Below are 18,704 nucleotides of genomic sequence, written 5' to 3'. Positions count from 1 at the left end.
CTTCTCTTTGGAGCACTTGAAGGGTTTTGCTATAAGTGATTTTTGCTGACTATATTAAACACAGTTGGAAGCTACGTGTTTCAAAAGAAAAAACACCAAATGCTTGGGCTCGTCTGGGATTTGAACCCGGGACCTCTCGCACCCTATGCGAGAATCATACCCCTAGACCAACGAGCCATTACATTAGTTGGGTTTTAGGAAAAAAATTGCCAGACTAACGCACCAGACAGCGTTTGTGTTCTCAAAATAGAAACAAAGTTTTCGTTTTGAAGTGAGGATTTTAAAATTCCTCAATAGGATCTGTTTTTCCAATATCATTTTAATTGTATGGGTGAATTAACAGTTGAGGTTTATGTACGATGGTGATAAATCATATTGACTGTTGTCAAAGTTGAGTCTGCTTCTGGTCAAATTGCTGGGGAAGACTTAAAATGTCCATTCATTTCTTAATTGTTTATGAGGGCTTTGTTGGTTTAGGAGAAATTTGTGGTTCTAATATATGTTGGAAAAGCACATGAAGGATTTAACTTTCTTTCTCATATTCTGCATGCTATCACCATGTTGAAAATAAAGTAAAGATGTGCAGAGGAGAAATTAATTATAAATAGTCTTGTGCAAAATAATGTTTGGGGAGGTTGGCCTGGTTCCATAACTTGAATCCACAGTCGAACGTAACGACTGCCTTGAATTTACCTTTACAGTTTTATTCATCGATACATTCAGGCGTGTACTGGAAGGAATTTGATTCAAACCTACCCTCTCCATCACATATTTGCACAAGTCTAAGTATGAATAAAAATAGAATTCCGTATGTCAAAACATGTATTTTTTCCCCTTTGTTTGTTGTTAACAAAGATTTTGCAGTCTTAAGAAAGACTTTGCAGTCTTAAAAGCGTCATCTGAGAAGTTAGGACTTGCATTAATGACTTACGATAAACCATTGATTTTAAATGGTTGATAATGAACACGACACATTTTTTATGATTTCTCTCATACATTTCTAAGTAAAAGCTAAACGAGTATTAATATAAGATGTTAGCTTTGAAAGGTGATATCAGAAGCACCAGGAAATATATATATTGATGGTGGCATGCCAACATCTTCTCTTTGGAGCACTTGAAGGGTTTTGCTATAAGTGATTTTTGCTGACTATATTAAACACAGTTCGAAGCTACGTGTTTCAAAAGAAAAAACACCAAATGCTTGGGCTCGTCCGGGATTTGAACCCGGGACCTCTCGCACCCTAAGCGAGAATCATACCCCTAGACCAACGAGCCATTACATTAGTTGGGTTTTAGGAAAAAAATTGCCAGACTAACGCGCCAGACAGCGTTTGTGTTCTCAAAATAGAAACAAAGTTTTCGTTTTGAAGTGAGGATTTTAAAATTCCTCAATAGGATCTGTTTTTCCAATATCATTTTCATTGTATGGGTGAATTAACAGTTGAGGTTTATGTACGATGGTGATAAATCATATTGACTGTTGTCAAAGTTGAGTCTGCTTCTGGTCAAATTGCTGGGGAAGACTTAAAATGTCCATTCATTTCTTAATTGTTTATGAGGGCTTTGTTGGTTTAGGAGAAATTTGTGGTTCTAATATATGTTGGAAAAGCACATGAAGGATTTAACTTTCTTTCTCATATTCTGCATGCTATCACCATGTTGAAAATAAAGTAAAGATGTGCAGAGGAGAAATTAATTATAAATAGTCTTGTGCAAAATAATGTTTGGGGAGGTTGGCCTGGTTCCATAACTTGAATCCACAGTCGAACGTAACGACTGCCTTGAATTTACCTTTACAGTTTTATTCATCGATACATTCAGGCGTGTACTGGAAGGAATTTGATTCAAACCTACCCTCTCCATCACATATTTGCACAAGTCTAAGTATGAATAAAAATAGAATTCCGTATGTCAAAACATATATTTTTTTCCCCTTTGTTTGTTGTTAACAAAGATTTTGCAGTCTTAAGAAAGACTTTGCAGTCTTAAAAGCGTCATCTGAGCAGTTAGGACTTGCATTAATGACTTACGATAAACCATTGATTTTAAATGGTTGATAATGAAAACGACACATTTTTTATGATTTCTCTCATACATTTCTAAGTAAAAGCTAAACGAGTATTAATATAAGATGTTAGCTTTGAAAGGTGATATCAGAAGCACCAGGAAATATATATATTGATGGTGGCATGCCAACATCTTCTATTTGGAGCACTTGAAGGGTTTTGCTATAAGTGATTTTTGCTGTCTATATTAAACACAGTTCGAAGCTACGTGTTTCAAAAGAAAAAACACCAAATGCTTGGGCTCGTCCAGGATTTGAACCCGGGACCTCTCGCACCCTAAGCGAGAATCATACCCCTAGATCAACGAGCCATTACATTAGTTGGGTTTTAGGAAAAAAATTGCCAGACTAACGCGCCAGACAGCGTTTGTGTTCTCAAAATAGAAACAAAGTTTTCGTTTTGAAGTGAGGATTTTAAAATTCCTCAATAGGATCTGTTTTTCCAATATCATTTTCATTGTATGGGTGAATTAACAGTTGAGGTTTATGTACGATGGTGATAAATCATATTGACTGTTGTCAAAGTTGAGTCTGCTTCTGGTCAAATTGCTGGGGAAGACTTAAAATGTCCATTCATTTCTTAATTGTTTATGAGGGCTTTGTTGGTTTAGGAGAAATTTGTGGTTCTAATATATGTTGGAAAAGCACATGAAGGATTTAACTTTCTTTCTCATATTCTGCATGCTATCACCATGTTGAAAATAAAGTAAAGATGTGCAGAGGAGAAATTAATTATAAATAGTCTTGTGCAAAATAATGTTTGGGGAGGTTGGCCTGGTTCCATAACTTGAATCCACAGTCGAACGTAACGACTGCCTTGAATTTACCTTTACAGTTTTATTCATCGATACATTCAGGCGTGTACTGGAAGGAATTTGATTCAAACCTACCCTCTCCATCACATATTTGCACAAGTCTAAGTATGAATAAAAATAGAATTCCGTATGTCAAAACATATATTTTTTCCCCTTTGTTTGTTGTTAACAAAGATTTTGCAGTCTTAAGAAAGACTTTGCAGTCTTAAAAGCGTCATCTGAGCAGTTAGGACTTGCATTAATGACTTACGATAAACCATTGATTTTAAATGGTTGATAATGAAAACGACACATTTTTTATGATTTCTCTCATACATTTCTAAGTAAAAGCTAAACGAGTATTAATATAAGATGTTAGCTTTGAAAGGTGATATCAGAAGCACCAGGAAATATATATATTGATGGTGGCATGCCAACATCTTCTCTGTGGAGCACTTGAAGGGTTTTGCTACAAATGATTTTTGCTGACTATATTAAACACAGTTGGAAGCTACGTGTTTCAAAAGAAAAACACCAATTGCTTGGGCTCGTCCGGGATTTGAAACCGGGACCTCTCGCACCCAAAGCGAGAATCATACCCCTAGACCAACGAGCCATTACATTAGTTGGGTTTTAGGAAAAAAATTGCCAGACTAACGCGCCAGACAGCGTTTGTGTTCTCAAAATAGAAACAAAGTTTTCGTTTTGAAGTGAGGATTTTAAATTTCCTCAATAGGATCTGTTTTTCCAATATCATTTTCATTGTATGGGTAAATTAACAGTTTAGGTTTATGTACGATGGTGTTAAATCATATTGACAGTTGTCAAAGTTGAGTCTGTTTCTGGTCAAATTGCTGGGGAAGACTTAAAATGTCCATTCATTTCTTAATTGTTTATGAGGGCTTTGTTGGTTTAGGAGAAATTTGTGGTTCAAATATATGTTGGAAAAGCACATGAAGGATTTAACTTTCTTTCTCATATTCTGCATGCTATCACCATGTTGAAAATAAAGTAAAGATGTGCAGAGGAGAAATTAATTATAAATAGTCTTGTGCAAAATAATGTTTGGGGAGGTTGGCCTGGTTCCATAACTTGAATCCACAGCCGAACGTAACGACTGCCTTGAATTTACCTTTACAGTTTTATTCATCGATACATTCAGGCGTGTACTGGAAGGAATTTGATTCAAACCTACCCTCTCCAACACATATTTGCACATGTCTAAGTATGAATAAAAATAGAATTCCGTATGTCAAAACATATATTTTTTCACCTTTGTTTGGTTTTTGCTGACTATATTAAACACAGTTGGAAGCTACGTGTTTCAAAAGAAAAACACCAATTGCTTGGGCTCGTCCGGGATTTGAAACCGGGACCTCTCGCACCCAAAGCGAGAATCATACCCCTAGACCAACGAGCCATTACATTAGTTGGGTTTTAGGAAAAAAATTGCCAGACTAACGCGCCAGACAGCGTTTGTGTTCTCAAAATAGAAACAAAGTTTTTGTTTTGAAGGGAGGATTTTAAATTTCCTCAATAGGATCTGTTTTTCCAATATCATTTTCATTGTATGGGTAAATTAACAGTTGAGGTTTATGTACGATGGTGTTAAATCATATTGACAGTTGTCAAAGTTGAGTCTGTTTCTGGTTAAATTGCTGGGGAAGACTTAAAATGTCCATTCATTTCTTAATTGTTTATGAGGGCTTTGTTGGTTTAGGAGAAATTTGTGGTTCAAATATATGTTGGAAAAGCACATGAAGGATTTAACTTTCTTTCTCATATTCTGCATGCTATCACCATGTTGAAAATAAAGTAAAGATGTGCAGAGGAGAAATTAATTATAAATAGTCTTGTGCAAAATAATGTTTGGGGAGGTTGTCCTGGTTCCATAACTTGAATCCACAGCCGAACGTAACGACTGCCTTGAATTTACCTTTACAGTTTTATTCATCGATACATTCAGGCGTGTACTGGAAGGAATTTGATTCAAACCTACCCTCTCCAACACATATTTGCACATGTCTAAGTATGAATAAAAATAGAATTCCGTATGTCAAAACATATATTTTTTCCCCTTTGTTAGCTGTTAACAAAGATTTTGCAGTCTTAAGAAAGACTTTGCAGTCTTAAAAGCGTCATCTGAGCAGTTAAGACTTGCATTAATGACTTACGATAAACCATTGATTTTAAATGGTTGATAACGAAAACAACAAATTTTTTATGATTTCTCTCATACAATTCTAAGTAAAAGCTAAACTTGTATTAATATAAGATGTTAGCTTTGAAAGGTGATATCAGAAGCACCAGGAAATATATATATTGATGGTGGCATGCCAACATCTTCTCTGTGGAGCACTTGAAGGGTTTTGCTACAAATGATTTTTGCTGACTATATTAAACACAGTTGGAAGCTACGTGTTTCAAAAGAAAAACACCAATTGCTTGGGCTCGTCCGGGATTTGAAACCGGGACCTCTCGCACCCAAAGCGAGAATCATACCCCTAGACCAACGAGCCATTACATTAGTTGGGTTTTAGGAAAAAAATTGCCAGACTAACGCGCCAGACAGCGTTTGTGTTCTCAAAATAGAAACAAAGTTTTCGTTTTGAAGTGAGGATTTTAAATTTCCTCAATAGGATCTGTTTTTCCAATATCATTTTCATTGTATGTGTAAATTAACAGTTGAGGTTTATGTACGATGGTGTTAAATCATATTGACAGTTGTCAAAGTTGAGTCTGTTTCTGGTCAAATTGCTGGGGAAGACTTAAAATGTCCATTCATTTCTTAATTGTTTATGAGGGCTTTGTTTGTTTAGGAGAAATTTGTGGTTCAAATATATGTTGGAAAAGCACATGAAGGATTTAACTTTCTTTCTCATATTCTGCATGCTATCACCATGTTGAAAATAAAGTAAAGATGTGCAGAGGAGAAATTAATTATAAATAGTCTTGTGCAAAATAATGTTTGGGGAGGTTGGCCTGGTTCCATAACTTGAATCCACAGCCGAACGTAACGACTGCCTTGAATTTACCTTTACAGTTTTATTCATCGATACATTCAGGCGTGTACTGGAAGGAATTTGATTCAAACCTACCCTCTCCAACACATATTTGCACATGTCTAAGTATGAATAAAAATAGAATTCCGTATGTCAAAACATATATTTTTTCACCTTTGTTTGTTGTTAACAAAGATTTTGCAGTCTTAAGAAAGACTTTGCAGTCTTAAAAGCGTCATCTGAGCAGTTAAGACTTGCATTAATGACTTACGATAAACCATTGATTTTAAATGGTTGATAACGAAAACAACACATTTTTTATGATTTCTCTCATACAATTCTAAGTAAAAGCTAAACTTGTATTAATATAAGATGTTAGCTTTGAAAGGTGATATCAGAAGCACCAGGAAATATATATATTGATGGTGGCATGCCAACATCTTCTCTGTGGAGCACTTGAAGGGTTTTGCTACAAATGATTTTTGCTGACTATATTAAACACAGTTGGAAGCTACGTGTTTCAAAAGAAAAACACCAATTGCTTGGGCTCGTCCGGGATTTGAAACCGGGACCTCTCGCACCCAAAGCGAGAATCATACCCCTAGACCAACGAGCCATTACATTAGTTGGGTTTTAGGAAAAAAATTGCCAGACTAACGCGCCAGACAGCGTTTGTGTTCTCAAAATAGAAACAAAGTTTTCGTTTTGAAGTGAGGATTTTAAATTTCCTCAATAGGATCTGTTTTTCCAATATCATTTTCATTGTATGGGTAAATTAACAGTTTAGGTTTATGTACGATGGTGTTAAATCATATTGACAGTTGTCAAAGTTGAGTCTGTTTCTGGTCAAATTGCTGGGGAAGACTTAAAATGTCCATTCATTTCTTAATTGTTTATGAGGGCTTTGTTGGTTTAGGAGAAATTTGTGGTTCAAATATATGTTGGAAAAGCACATGAAGGATTTAACTTTCTTTCTCATATTCTGCATGCTATCACCATGTTGAAAATAAAGTAAAGATGTGCAGAGGAGAAATGAATTATAAATAGTCTTGTGCAAAATAATGTTTGGGGAGGTTGGCCTGGTTCCATAACTTGAATCCACAGCCGAACGTAACGACTGCCTTGAGTTTACCTTTACAGTTTTATTCATCGATACATTCAGGCGTGTACTGGAAGGAATTTGATTCAAACCTACCCTCTCCAACACATATTTGCACATGTCTAAGGATGAATAAAAATAGAATTCCGTATGTCAAAACATATATTTTTTTCCCCTTTGTTTGTTGTTAACAAAGATTTTGCAGTCTTAAGAAAGACTTTGCAGTCTTAAAAGCGTCATCTGAGCAGTTAGGACTTGCATTAATGACTTACGATAAACCATTGATTTGAAATGGTTGATAATGAAAACAACACATTTTTTATGATTTCTCTCATACAATTCTAAGTAAAAGCTAAACTTGTATTAATATAAGATGTTAGCTTTGAAAGGTGATATCAGAAGCACCAGGAAATATATATATTGATGGTGGCATGCCAACATCTTCTCTGTGGAGCACTTGAAGGGTTTTGCTACAAATGATTTTTGCTGACTATATTAAACACAGTTGGAAGCTACGTGTTTCAAAAGAAAAACACCAATTGCTTGGGCTCGTCCGGGATTTGAACCGGGGACCTCTCGCACCCAAAGCGAGAATCATACCCCTAGACCAACGAGCCATTACATTAGTTGGGTTTTAGGAAAAAAATTGCAAGACTAACGCGCCAGACAGCGTTTGTGTTCTCAAAATAGAAACAAAGTTTTCGTTTTGAAGTGAGGATTTTAAATTTCCTCAATAGGATCTGTTTTTCCAATATCATTTTCATTGTATGGGTAAATTAACAGTTGAGGTTTATGTACGATGGTGATAAATCATATTGACAGTTGTCAAAGTTGAGTCTGTTTCTGGTCAAATTGCTGGGGACGACTTAAAATTTCCATTCATTTCTTAATTGTTTATGAGGGCATTGTTGGTTTAGGAGAAATTTGTGGTTCAAAAATATGTTGGAAAAGCACATGCAGGATTTAACTTTCTTTCTCATATTCTGCATGCTATCACCATGTTGAAAATAAAGTAAAGATGTGCAGAGGAGAAATTAATTATACATAGTCTTGTGCAAAATAATGTTTGGGGAGGTTGGCCTGGTTCCATAACTTGAATCCACAGCCGAACGTAACGACTGCCTTGAATTTACCTTTACAGTTTTATTCATCGATACATTCAGGCGTGTACTGGAAGGAATTTGATTCAAACCTACCCTCTCCAACACATATTTGCACATGTCTAAGTATGAATAAAAATAGAATTCCGTATGTCAAAACATATATTTTTTTTCCCCTTTGTTTGTTGTTAACAAAGATTTTGCAGTCTTAAGAAAGACTTTGCAGTCTTAAAAGCGTCATCTGAGCAGTTAGGACTTGCATTAATGACTTACGATAAACCATTGATTTTAAATTGTTGATAACGAAAACAACACATTTTTTATGATTTCTCTCATACAATTCTAAGTAAAAGCTAAACTTGTATTAATATAAGATGTTAGCTTTGAAAGGTGATATCAGAAGCACCAGGAAATATATATTGATGGTGGCATGCCAACATCTTCTCTGTGGAGCACATGAAGGGTTTTGCTACAAATTATTTTTGCTGACTATATTAAACACAGTTGGAAGCTACGTGTTTCAAAATAAAAACACCAATTGCTTGGGATCGTCCGGGATTTGAACCCGGGACCTCTCGCACCCAAAGCGAGAATCATACCCCTAGACCAACGAGCCATTACATTAATTAGGTTTTAGGAAAAAAATTGCCAGACTAACGTGCCAGACAGCGTTTGTGTTCTCAAGATAGAAACAAAGTTTTCGTTTTGAAGTGAGGATTTTAAATTTCCTCAATAGGATCTGTTTTTCCAATATCATTTTCATTGTATGTGTAAATTAACAGTTGAGGTTTATGTACGATGGTGTTAAATCATATTGACAGTTGTCAAAGTTGAGTCTGTTTCTGGTCAAATTGCTGGGGAAGACTTAAAATGTCCATTCATTTCTTAATTGTTTATGAGGGCTTTGTTGGTTTAGGAGAAATTTGTGGTTCAAATATATGTTGGAAAAGCACATGAAGGATTTAACTTTCTTTCTCATATTCTGCATGCTATCACCATGTTGAAAATAAAGTAAAGATGTGCAGAGGAGAAATTAATTATAAATAGTCTTGTGCAAAATAATGTTTGGGGAGGTTGGCCTGGTTCCATAACTTGAATCCACAGCCGAACGTAACGACTGCCTTGAATTTACCTTTACAGTTTTATTCATCGATACATTCAGGCGTGTACTGGAAGGAATTTGATTCAAACCTACCCTCTCCAACACATATTTGCACATGTCTAAGTATGAATAAAAATAGAATTCCGTATGTCAAAACATATATTTTTTTCCCCTTTGTTTGTTGTTAACAAAGATTTTGCAGTCTTAAGAAAGACTTTGCAGTCTTAAAAGCGTCATCTGAGCAGTTAGGACTTTCATTAATGACTTACGATAAACCATTGATTTGAAATGGTTGATAATGAAAACAACACATTTTTTATGATTTCTCTCATACAATTCTAAGTAAAAGCTAAACTTGTATTAATATAAGATGTTAGCTTTGAAAGGTGATATCAGAAGCACCAGGAAATATATATATTGATGGTGGCATGCCAACATCTTCTCTGTGGAGCACTTGAAGGGTTTTGCTACAAATGATTTTTGCTGACTATATTAAACACAGTTGGAAGCTACGTGTTTCAAAAGAAAAACACCAATTGCTTGGGCTCGTCCGGGATTTGAACCCGGGACCTCTCGCACCCAAAGCGAGAATCATACCCCTAGACCAACGAGCCATTACATTAGTTGGGTTTTAGGAAAAAAATTGCCAGACTAACGCGCCAGACAGCGTTTGTGTTCTCAAAATAGAAACAAAGTTTTCGTTTTGAAGTGAGGATTTTAAATTTCCTCAATAGGATCTGTTTTTCCAATATCATTTTCATTGTATGGGTAAATTAACAGTTGAGGTTTATGTACGATGGTGATAAATCATATTGACAGTTGTCAAAGTTGAGTCTGTTTCTGGTCAAATTGCTGGGGAAGACTTAAAATTTCCATTCATTTCTTAATTGTTTATGAGGGCTTTGTTGGTTTAGGAGAAATTTGTGGTTCAAATATATGTTGGAAAAGCACATGAAGGATTCAACTTTCTTTCTCATATTCTGCATGCTATCACCATGTTGAAAATAAAGTAAAGATGTGCAGAGGAGAAATTAATTATAAATAGTCTTGTGCAAAATAATGTTTGGGGAGGTTGGCCTGGTTCCATAACTTGAATCCACAGTCGAACGTAACGACTGCCTTGAATTTACCTTTACAGTTTTATTCATCGATACATTCAGGCGTGTACTGGAAGGAATTTGATTCAAACCTACCCTCTCCATCACATATTTGCACAAGTCTAAGTATGAATAAAAATAGAATTCCGTATGTCAAAACATATATTTTTTCCCCTTTGTTTGTTGTTAACAAAGATTTTGCAGTCTTAAGAAAGACTTTGCAGTCTTAAAAGCGTCATCTGAGCAGTTAGGACTTGCATTAATGACTTACGATAAACCATTGATTTTAAATGGTTGATAATGAAAACGACACATTTTTTATGATTTCTCTCATACATTTCTAAGTAAAAGCTAAACGAGTATTAATATAAGATGTTAGCTTTGAAAGGTGATATCAGAAGCACCAGGAAATATATATATTGATGGTGGCATGCCAACATCTTCTCTGTGGAGCACTTGAAGGGTTTTGCTACAAATGATTTTTGCTGACTATATTAAACACAGTTGGAAGCTACGTGTTTCAAAAGAAAAACACCAATTGCTTGGGCTCGTCCGGGATTTGAAACCGGGACCTCTCGCACCCAAAGCGAGAATCATACCCCTAGACCAACGAGCCATTACATTAGTTGGGTTTTAGGAAAAAAATTGCCAGACTAACGCGCCAGACAGCGTTTGTGTTCTCAAAATAGAAACAAAGTTTTCGTTTTGAAGTGAGGATTTTAAATTTCCTCAATAGGATCTGTTTTTCCAATATCATTTTCATTGTATGGGTAAATTAACAGTTGAGGTTTATGTACGATGGTGATAAATCATATTGACAGTTGTCAAAGTTGAGTCTGTTTCTGGTCAAATTGCTGGGGACGACTTAAAATTTCCATTCATTTCTTAATTGTTTATGAGGGCATTGTTGGTTTAGGAGAAATTTGTGGTTCAAATATATGTTGGAAAAGCACATGCAGGATTTAACTTTCTTTCTCATATTCTGCATGCTATCACCATGTTGAAAATAAAGTAAAGATGTGCAGAGGAGAAATTAATTATACATAGTCTTGTGCAAAATAATGTTTGGGGAGGTTGGCCTGGTTCCATAACTTGAATCCACAGCCGAACGTAACGACTGCCTTGAATTTACCTTTACAGTTTTATTCATCGATACATTCAGGCGTGTACTGGAAGGAATTTGATTCAAACCTACCCTCTCCAACACATATTTGCACATGTCTAAGTATGAATAAAAATAGAATTCCGTATGTCAAAACATATATTTTTTTTCCCCTTTGTTTGTTGTTAACAAAGATTTTGCAGTCTTAAGAAAGACTTTGCAGTCTTAAAAGCGTCATCTGAGCAGTTAGGACTTGCATTAATGACTTACGATAAACCATTGATTTTAAATGGTTGATAACGAAAACAACACATTTTTTATGATTTCTCTCATACAATTCTAAGTAAAAGCTAAACTTGTATTAATATAAGATGTTAGCTTTGAAAGGTGATATCAGAAGCACCAGGAAATATATATTGATGGTGGCATGCCAACATCTTCTCTGTGGAGCACATGAAGGGTTTTGCTACAAATTATTTTTGCTGACTATATTAAACACAGTTGGAAGCTACGTGTTTCAAAATAAAAACACCAATTGCTTGGGATCGTCCGGGATTTGAACCCGGGACCTCTCGCACCCAAAGCGAGAATCATACCCCTAGACCAACGAGCCATTACATTAATAAGGTTTTAGGAAAAAAATTGCCAGACTAACGTGCCAGACAGCGTTTGTGTTCTCAAGATAGAAACAAAGTTTTCGTTTTGAAGTGAGGATTTTAAATTTCCTCAATAGGATCTGTTTTTCCAATATCATTTTCATTGTATGTGTAAATTAACAGTTGAGGTTTATGTACGATGGTGTTAAATCATATTGACAGTTGTCAAAGTTGAGTCTGTTTCTGGTCAAATTGCTGGGGAAGACTTAAAATGTCCATTCATTTCTTAATTGTTTATGAGGGCTTTGTTGGTTTAGGAGAAATTTGTGGTTCAAATATATGTTGGAAAAGCACATGAAGGATTTAACTTTCTTTCTCATATTCTGCATGCTATCACCATGTTGAAAATAAAGTAAAGATGTGCAGAGGAGAAATTAATTATAAATAGTCTTGTGCAAAATAATGTTTGGGGAGGTTGGCCTGGTTCCATAACTTGAATCCACAGCCGAACGTAACGACTGCCTTGAATTTACCTTTACAGTTTTATTCATCGATACATTCAGGCGTGTACTGGAAGGAATTTGATTCAAACCTACCCTCTCCAACACATATTTGCACATGTCTAAGTATGAATAAAAATAGAATTCCGTATGTCAAAACATATATTTTTTCCCCCTTTGTTTGTTGTTAACAAAGATTTTGCAGTCTTAAGAAAGACTTTGCAGTCTTAAAAGCATCATCTGAGCAGTTAAGACTTGCATTAATGACTTACGATAAACCATTGATTTTAAATGGTTGATAACGAAAACAACACATTTTTTATGATTTCTCTCATACAATTATAAGTAAAAGCTAAACTTGTATTAATATAAGATGTTAGCTTTGAAAGGTGATATCAGAAGCACCAGGAAATATATATATTGATGGTGGCATGCCAACATCTTCTCTGTGGAGCACTTGAAGGGTTTTGCTACAAATGATTTTTGCTGACTATATTAAACACAGTTGGAAGCTACGTGTTTCAAAAGAAAAACACCAATTGATTGGGCTCGTCCGGCATTTGAACCCGGGACCTCTCGCACACAAAGCGAGAATCATACCCCTAGACCAACGAGCCATTACATTAGTTGGGTTTTAGGAAAAAAATTGCCAGACTAACGCACCAGACAGCGTTTGTGTTCTCAAAATAGAAACAAAGTTTTCGTTTTTAAGTGAGGATTTTAAATTTCCTCAATAGGATCTGTTTTTCCAATATCATTTTCATTGTATGGGTAAATTAACAGTTGAGGTTTATGTACGATGGTGATAAATCATATTGACAGTTGTCAAAGTTGAGTCTGTTTCTGGTCAAATTGCTGGGGAAGACTTAAAATTTCCATTCATTTCTTAATTGTTTATGAGGGCTTTGTTGGTTTAGGAGAAATTTGTGGTTCAAATATATGTTGGAAAAGCACATGAAGGATTCAACTTTCTTTCTCATATTCTGCATGCTATCACCATGTTGAAAATAAAGTAAAGATGTGCAGAGGAGAAATTAATTATAAATAGTCTTGTGCAAAATAATGTTTGGGGAGGTTGGCCTGGTTCCATAACTTGAATCCACAGTCGAACGTAACGACTGCCTTGAATTTACCTTTACAGTTTTATTCATCGATACATTCAGGCGTGTACTGGAAGGAATTTGATTCAAACCTACCCTCTCCATCACATATTTGCACAAGTCTAAGTATGAATAAAAATAGAATTCCGTATGTCAAAACATATATTTTTTCCCCTTTGTTTGTTGTTAACAAAGATTTTGCAGTCTTAAGAAAGACTTTGCAGTCTTAAAAGCGTCATCTGAGCAGTTAGGACTTGCATTAATGACTTACGATAAACCATTGATTTTAAATGGTTGATAATGAAAACGACACATTTTTTATGATTTCTCTCATACATTTCTAAGTAAAAGCTAAACGAGTATTAATATAAGATGTTAGCTTTGAAAGGTGATATCAGAAGCACCAGGAAATATATATATTGATGGTGGCATGCCAACATCTTCTCTGTGGAGCACTTGAAGGGTTTTGCTACAAATGATTTTTGCTGACTATATTAAACACAGTTGGAAGCTACGTGTTTCAAAAGAAAAACACCAATTGCTTGGGCTCGTCCGGGATTTGAAACCGGGACCTCTCGCACCCAAAGCGAGAATCATACCCCTAGACCAACGAGCCATTACATTAGTTGGGTTTTAGGAAAAAAATTGCCAGACTAACGCGCCAGACAGCGTTTGTGTTCTCAAAATAGAAACAAAGTTTTCGTTTTGAAGTGAGGATTTTAAATTTCCTCAATAGGATCTGTTTTTCCAATATCATTTTCATTGTATGGGTAAATTAACAGTTGAGGTTTATGTACGATGGTGATAAATCATATTGACAGTTGTCAAAGTTGAGTCTGTTTCTGGTCAAATTGCTGGGGACGACTTAAAATTTCCATTCATTTCTTAATTGTTTATGAGGGCATTGTTGGTTTAGGAGAAATTTGTGGTTCAAATATATGTTGGAAAAGCACATGCAGGATTTAACTTTCTTTCTCATATTCTGCATGCTATCACCATGTTGAAAATAAAGTAAAGATGTGCAGAGGAGAAATTAATTATACATAGTCTTGTGCAAAATAATGTTTGGGGAGGTTGGCCTGGTTCCATAACTTGAATCCACAGCCGAACGTAACGACTGCCTTGAATTTACCTTTACAGTTTTATTCATCGATACATTCAGGCGTGTACTGGAAGGAATTTGATTCAAACCTACCCTCTCCAACACATATTTGCACATGTCTAAGTATGAATAAAAATAGAATTCCGTATGTCAAAACATATATTTTTTTTCCCCTTTGTTTGTTGTTAACAAAGATTTTGCAGTCTTAAGAAAGACTTTGCAGTCTTAAAAGCGTCATCTGAGCAGTTAGGACTTGCATTAATGACTTACGATAAACCATTGATTTTAAATGGTTGATAACGAAAACAACACATTTTTTATGATTTCTCTCATACAATTCTAAGTAAAAGCTAAACTTGTATTAATATAAGATGTTAGCTTTGAAAGGTGATATCAGAAGCACCAGGAAATATATATTGATGGTGGCATGCCAACATCTTCTCTGTGGAGCACATGAAGGGTTTTGCTACAAATTATTTTTGCTGACTATATTAAACACAGTTGGAAGCTACGTGTTTCAAAATAAAAACACCAATTGCTTGGGATCGTCCGGGATTTGAACCCGGGACCTCTCGCACCCAAAGCGAGAATCATACCCCTAGACCAACGAGCCATTACATTAATTAGGTTTTAGGAAAAAAATTGCCAGACTAACGTGCCAGACAGCGTTTGTGTTCTCAAGATAGAAACAAAGTTTTCGTTTTGAAGTGAGGATTTTAAATTTCCTCAATAGGATCTGTTTTTCCAATATCATTTTCATTGTATGTGTAAATTAACAGTTGAGGTTTATGTACGATGGTGTTAAATCATATTGACAGTTGTCAAAGTTGAGTCTGTTTCTGGTCAAATTGCTGGGGAAGACTTAAAATGTCCATTCATTTCTTAATTGTTTATGAGGGCTTTGTTGGTTTAGGAGAAATTTGTGGTTCAAATATATGTTGGAAAAGCACATGAAGGATTTAACTTTCTTTCTCATATTCTGCATGCTATCACCATGTTGAAAATAAAGTAAAGATGTGCAGAGGAGAAATTAATTATAAATAGTCTTGTGCAAAATAATGTTTGGGGAGGTTGGCCTGGTTCCATAACTTGAATCCACAGCCGAACGTAACGACTGCCTTGAATTTACCTTTACAGTTTTATTCATCGATACATTCAGGCGTGTACTGGAAGGAATTTGATTCAAACCTACCCTCTCCAACACATATTTGCACATGTCTAAGTATGAATAAAAATAGAATTCCGTATGTCAAAACATATATTTTTTCCCCCTTTGTTTGTTGTTAACAAAGATTTTGCAGTCTTAAGAAAGACTTTGCAGTCTTAAAAGCATCATCTGAGCAGTTAAGACTTGCATTAATGACTTACGATAAACCATTGATTTTAAATGGTTGATAACGAAAACAACACATTTTTTATGATTTCTCTCATACAATTATAAGTAAAAGCTAAACTTGTATTAATATAAGATGTTAGCTTTGAAAGGTGATATCAGAAGCACCAGGAAATATATATATTGATGGTGGCATGCCAACATCTTCTCTGTGGAGCACTTGAAGGGTTTTGCTACAAATGATTTTTGCTGACTATATTAAACACAGTTGGAAGCTACGTGTTTCAAAAGAAAAACACCAATTGATTGGGCTCGTCCGGGATTTGAACCCGGGACCTCTCGCACACAAAGCGAGAATCATACCCCTAGACCAACGAGCCATTACATTAGTTGGGTTTTAGGAAAAAAATTGCCAGACTAACGCACCAGACAGCGTTTGTGTTCTCAAAATAGAAACAAAGTTTTCGTTTTTAAGTGAGGATTTTAAATTTCCTCAATAGGATCTGTTTTTCCAATATCATTTTCATTGTATGGGTAAATTAACAGTTGAGGTTTATGTACGATGGTGATAAATCATATTGACAGTTGTCAAAGTTGAGTCTGTTTCTGGTCAAATTGCTGGGGAAGACTTAAAATTTCCATTCATTTCTTAATTGTTTATGAGGGCTTTGTTGGTTTAGGAGAAATTTGTGGTTCAAATATATGTTGGAAAAGCACATGAAGGATTCAACTTTCTTTCTCATATTCTGCATGCTATCACCATGTTGAAAATAAAGTAAAGATGTGCAGAGGAGAAATTAATTATAAATAGTCTTGTGCAAAATAATGTTTGGGGAGGTTGGCCTGGTTCCATAACTTGAATCCACAGTCGAACGTAACGACTGCCTTGAATTTACCTTTACAGTTTTATTCATCGATACATTCAGGCGTGTACTGGAAGGAATTTGATTCAAACCTACCCTCTCCATCACATATTTGCACAAGTCTAAGTATGAATAAAAATAGAATTCCGTATGTCAAAACATATATTTTTTCCCCTTTGTTTGTTGTTAACAAAGATTTTGCAGTCTTAAGAAAGACTTTGCAGTCTTAAAAGCGTCATCTGAGCAGTTAGGACTTGCATTAATGACTTACGATAAACCATTGATTTTAAATGGTTGATAATGAAAACGACACATTTTTTATGATTTCTCTCATACATTTCTAAGTAAAAGCTAAACGAGTATTAATATAAGATGTTAGCTTTGAAAGGTGATATCAGAAGCACCAGGAAATATATATATTGATGGTGGCATGCCAACATCTTCTCTGTGGAGCACTTGAAGGGTTTTGCTACAAATGATTTTTGCTGACTATATTAAACACAGTTGGAAGCTACGTGTTTCAAAAGAAAAACACCAATTGCTTGGGCTCGTCCGGGATTTGAAACCGGGACCTCTCGCACCCAAAGCGAGAATCATACCCCTAGACCAACGAGCCATTACATTAGTTGGGTTTTAGGAAAAAAATTGCCAGACTAACGCGCCAGACAGCGTTTGTGTTCTCAAAATAGAAACAAAGTTTTCGTTTTGAAGTGAGGATTTTAAATTTCCTCAATAGGATCTGTTTTTCCAATATCATTTTCATTGTATGGGTAAATTAACAGTTTAGGTTTATGTACGATGGTGTTAAATCATATTGACAGTTGTCAAAGTTGAGTCTGTTTCTGGTCAAATTGCTGGGGAAGACTTAAAATGTCCATTCATTTCTTAATTGTTTATGAGGGCTTTGTTGGTTTAGGAGAAATTTGTGGTTCAAATATATGTTGGAAAAGCACATGAAGGATTTAACTTTCTTTCTCATATTCTGCATGCTATCACCATGTTGAAAATAAAGTAAAGATGTGCAGAGGAGAAATTAATTATAAATAGTCTTGTGCAAAATAATGTTTGGGGAGGTTGGCCTGGTTCCATAACTTGAATCTACAGCCGAACGTAACGACTGCCTTGAATTTACCTTTACAGTTTTATTCATCGATACATTCAGGCGTGTACTGGAAGGAATTTGATTCAAACCTACCCTCTCCAACACATATTTGCACATGTCTAAGTATGAATAAAAATAGAATTCCGTATGTCAAAACATATATTTTTTCACCTTTGTTTGGTTTTTGCTGACTATATTAAACACAGTTGGAAGCTACGTGTTTCAAAAGAAAAACACCAATTGCTTGGGCTCGTCCGGGATTTGAAACCGGGACCTCTCGCACCCAAAGCGAGAATCATACCCCTAGACCAACGAGCCATTACATTAGTTGGGTTTTAGGAAAAAAATTGCCAGACTAACGCGCCAGACAGCGTTTGTGTTCTCAAAATAGAAACAAAGTTTTTGTTTTGAAGGGAGGATTTTAAATTTCCTCAATAGGATCTGTTTTTCCAATATCATTTTCATTGTATGGGTAAATTAACAGTTGAGGTTTATGTACGATGGTGTTAAATCATATTGACAGTTGTCAAAGTTGAGTCTGTTTCTGGTTAAATTGCTGGGGAAGACTTAAAATGTCCATTCATTTCTTAATTGTTTATGAGGGCTTTGTTGGTTTAGGAGAAATTTGTGGTTCAAATATATGTTGGAAAAGCACATGAAGGATTTAACTTTCTTTCTCATATTCTGCATGCTATCACCATGTTGAAAATAAAGTAAAGATGTGCAGAGGAGAAATTAATTATAA

General features: G+C 35.3%; 3 non-coding genes across 3 annotated transcripts; all 3 read right to left on the bottom strand.

Annotated features, from left to right (window-relative positions):
* Nucleotides 1-1,205: 1,205 nt before the first annotated feature.
* Nucleotides 1,206-1,277, bottom strand: TRNAP-AGG (transfer RNA proline (anticodon AGG)). The gene has a single exon. It is a non-coding gene; the product is annotated as a tRNA-Pro (tRNA).
* Nucleotides 1,278-9,706: 8,429 nt separating this feature from the next.
* On the bottom strand, nt 9,707-9,778 carry TRNAP-UGG (transfer RNA proline (anticodon UGG)). The gene has a single exon. It is a non-coding gene; the product is annotated as a tRNA-Pro (tRNA).
* A 6,524-nt stretch (nt 9,779-16,302) lies between these two features.
* TRNAT-UGU (transfer RNA threonine (anticodon UGU)) lies at nt 16,303-16,374 on the bottom strand. Its single transcript has one exon. It is a non-coding gene; the product is annotated as a tRNA-Thr (tRNA).
* Between the last annotated feature and the right edge of the window lie 2,330 nt (nt 16,375-18,704).

This window comes from Pelobates fuscus, chromosome 6 (genome assembly GCF_036172605.1).
Source record: "Pelobates fuscus isolate aPelFus1 chromosome 6, aPelFus1.pri, whole genome shotgun sequence".
Taxonomy (NCBI): domain Eukaryota; kingdom Metazoa; phylum Chordata; class Amphibia; order Anura; family Pelobatidae; genus Pelobates; species Pelobates fuscus.
This window is presented reverse-complemented; position numbering and strand designations above follow the sequence as displayed.